The sequence below is a fragment of the Triticum aestivum genome, chromosome 6B (assembly GCF_018294505.1).
Source record: "Triticum aestivum cultivar Chinese Spring chromosome 6B, IWGSC CS RefSeq v2.1, whole genome shotgun sequence".
In the NCBI taxonomy this organism is placed as follows: domain Eukaryota; kingdom Viridiplantae; phylum Streptophyta; class Magnoliopsida; order Poales; family Poaceae; genus Triticum; species Triticum aestivum.
The window spans coordinates 13,848,068-13,852,071 of record NC_057810.1 but is presented as its reverse complement, the minus strand read 5'-3'; positions in this window follow the sequence as shown (position 1 = coordinate 13,852,071).

Genomic DNA, 4,004 nt, shown 5'->3' with positions numbered 1-4,004 from the left:
CCTGCTAGATGGTTTTGTGTAAACGAAAAAGTTACCAAATATTTTCCGGCTATCTCTTGAGTGATTCTGCTTGTTAGTAATGTTTACACTACCTAAATCCTAAGCTAGGGTTTATCAGTAATTAGATATACTTAGGTAAGTATAACTGTAGAAGTCTAATAATAAAGGTTCATCAAAATGGGTATTCTTTCATGTACATGATCACATTTTTTGTAGGGATTCTTTTCTTATTTTCCTCCCCTGAACCAGGACATCACAGCCTCTGTTCGCTTGATTAAGTGGTTCGCTTGATTAAGTGGCTTTGATCAGTTGGTGTAAATACTAAGGTTTTTTATCAAGAACAAATCATAAAGTCATATATTGTAGATTTATAGACTAAAATAGCCGTTCATCCTCACTATTTGATTTTGGATGTCCCTCTTTAATGTTTCTCCAGCTGACTACAAAGTTGTTGTTTTAGTTGCTGCCGCATATTTTTATTTTGTTGAATGTGGGAGAATAGCGAAAGGGGTACATTTCAGTTATCATATGATTAGAAATATACCTTGCTCCCTATCTTTTTGGATATGCACTTTTGTTAGTTATGTGAGCTATGGTTGTCCTGTTACATGTACTTCTTGGGGCAGTAGCACTACTGCATGTACAATGTTTATTTATATACAAGACAGAATGACTGCAGACTTGGTTTATATTAGGTCTCCTTTCCAAATATGGTTCTAATTTTTTTTCCTTGATGCCAGGTGCAACATTGTGCGGAACAAGGAGAGATTGTCGAGGCGGAGCCGTGACGGTTGTGGAGGTCATGATCATTAGTTCATCATCATGAAGCAAAAGAAGTCGGTATAGCTTTGCCATGGCGAGGTTCTCACCTGCTTTGCGAGTACTTATTTTTATATGCTCGGGCTTAAAATTGGTTTTGTGGCATCATGGATAAGGCAAATATGACAACTGTCTCTACTGTTATGTTTTTTGGGCAATTTCTTTTCCACTGCCCATTATAACCTCTGTTAGATATTTGCAACATCTTCACATGGTAAGGGTGTCCTAAACTGACGATTCATGTTTCTTTGAATTGTAAGGGTGTCAACAGTTCTTTCGGACAACGCCTCGATGAGCAAGATCTTATAGATCTATCCAATACACTACTTTCACTGCATGTCATAGAAGAACTATATATATATATCGGTTCTCTGAGGCTATTTTGAGGACTTCCTTTTGGTATATCATGTGACATTTTCTATGACATGCTCAAAGTGATGTAATTAATCAAACTAATATTGTTATTAGTGCTTAGTTCCTCCTTTATCTTACTTTCAAAAATTCAAATGATGGAATCAATGGTCTATATTTCCTCCGGTCTCTCGAATATGAATAGTGGACTGGTGGGTGATGCCATTGTGTAACAACTTGAATCAAATATGAATAGTGTTCTATCAAGTTGGATATAATGTCACTGCATTGTAAATAAGTTATTGTATGCTGCAATTCTTCTTTGTTTTTGATATACTGTTGTAAACCTGCACACTTTTCCCTTTCATCATGTCAATCTATCAAATTTGAAGTGTGACCTACTGTGTTGGATGGTCGCCGGGTTGGGTATGACCGCACCCGGCAGGGGTGCGGGGTGCGGCAAGCCGCACTTTCCATCTAGTATATTACTATTATAGGTCTATTTTCTAATGCGGTAGGCCTTGTTTTAGAGTTTGGCACAGGGCCCCATATTTTGTCGGCCCGGCCCTGGCAACCTGGATGGTGGACAGGGGACGACGACCAGTGAGCAATGACCCATTAGTCATGGCCCGCGACACCTCTCCACTCCACCTAAATGCGAGCGACGCCTGGAGCTCCGGCCACGCGCTCCTGCTTCCACCTCTGTTCTTCTCACCCTCCCATGCCCCTGCACACCCACCATTTTTTTTGATCAAAGAAGGGCCTTGCCCCTTCCGATTTTCATTACTGAAAACCACCGAGTTCTACAGGCGAGATAAAAACGAAAAAAAAAGAAAGAATAGAAAAGAACACAGCTGCCAACACCACCAGGAATCCCTAGCAGCAGGGGCCAGCCATGAATTTTGTACACCCACCATTAAAACCAAACACCGAAACACTGCCCAACAAAAACAACAGACGAGAATCACAGACCAATCCTTGGACGGGGGCGGAAGAAGAGAGAAAAAAAGAGACCTTCATTGCAGAGGGGCTAGAGGTTGTGGCACTGGGGTGGGGATTGGGGCCGGCGTCGCGTGGAGGAGTGGAGAGAAGGAGCTGCGCCTGCCCCCTCCCGTGAAGACGAGGTTGGAGCCCCTTGCAGCTGCTGCTCTCCTACTCCAGATGGAGGTCGCGCTCGATAGCTTGAGCTTCACCTGACTAGGAGAAGAAGAAGGCTGGGAGGTCCCCGACGGCCGGTGCCTCTGTCCTCGCCGCTCCTCCCTCCACCGCCGGCCTCCCCTACTGTCCGTCCTTCTCCATGGCAGCGGCTGGTTCGAGGCGAGGGAGCGGCGGACGCGACGTCTTGAGGCCCCGCTCCTTTGCTCGAGCCGCCGCCTAGGTCTCCTCTGCTCGAACCAAGAAGGAGAGAGGGAGGATGCGAATCGGGTGGAGAGGAGGTGGCGCAGAGGGATGAAGTGCAAGGAGATAGAGGGAGCAACAGATATTTTCATGCGGAAGGGGATGGAGGAGGAAGCGTGCGCCGGTTTTCTCTCAATGCACTATTCATAGGCACTATTCATAGCTGACGTGGATAGCATGGTTGTGCCTAGCAACCCACACATCCTTTATAAATTAAATTCAGAGAGTGAAGGGACGAGAGCGAGAGAGGTAGGAGGTGCTCCGGCGAACATATCCGGCAACACTTGGCATCAAAGCTTCACGTCGTGCACGGGACCATGTCGTCCGACGGCAACGGTTCGAACGCCCGGCAGGGCTCGCAGACCCCTCCATGCACAAGGGCGGCGGCGCCGGCCCGGGGCAGGAGCAGGAATCGCCGTGCCGGCGAGGTGGTGGTGCACCAGCAGGTGATCCGGGAGACGAGCTCCGCTGGAGTCTACCCCATACTGACGTGCACCAACTACGCAGAATGGGCTCTGCTCATGAAGCTAAACCTGCAGGCCAAGGGCTGGTGGGATGCCGTTGAAACCAGCAACGCACCTTTCGGTGACGAATGCAAGGCCATGACCGCGATCTTGCACGCTCTCCCGTCGGACATGGTGAGTCCGATCAGCGCCAAGGCCACTGCCAAGGAGGCCTGGGAGGTGATCACGTCTTAGCGCATGGGTGCCTCCCGCGTGTGCGAGGCGAATGCACAGCGGCTTCAACACGAGTTCAAGGGCATCTCGTTCCGTTCAGGGGAGATGATCAACGACTTCTCAATGCGTATCTTCACCATCGCGGCGAACCTGCGCTCCCTCGACGACAATGTTCAGGAGTCCAACATCGTTGCCAAGTTCCTGCGTGTTGTTCCTCAACAGTACGCGCAAGTTGTCATCGCCATCGAAACCTTTCTCAATGTGAGCACCCTGTCTTTGGACGAGGTCATGGGTCGCCTCCGTGTCGTGCAAGATCGGATAATCAACAATGCCACTGAGTCTTCTGGTGGTCATCTACTTCTCACCGAGGAGTTGGACGTGCGAAAGGGATCGCTTCAGGGGGGTGGCGGATCTTCCTCCGACGGTGGGCGAGGAAAACCCCAGCGAGGCCGTGGGTGTGGCCGCGGTGGGCGTCGTGGTGGCGGTCGTGACGGCCCGCAGGGCGGACGTGGCACCGGCTACGTCGATAAGAGCGGCGCAGATAAAGACACATCCCGCTACTGCGGCATCCAAGGGCATTGGGCCCGTGAATGCAAGAATAAGAAGCGCGAGGAAGCTCACCTTGCGCAGGCCGACGAGCACGCGGACCCGGTGTTCCACTTGATGGAGACGGTGGGGATCACCGCGGCGGAGGCACATGCGGTCACGATAGCAGGCATCGACACTCCTGCACCGGCCCCCATCTCCGCCACCATGGCA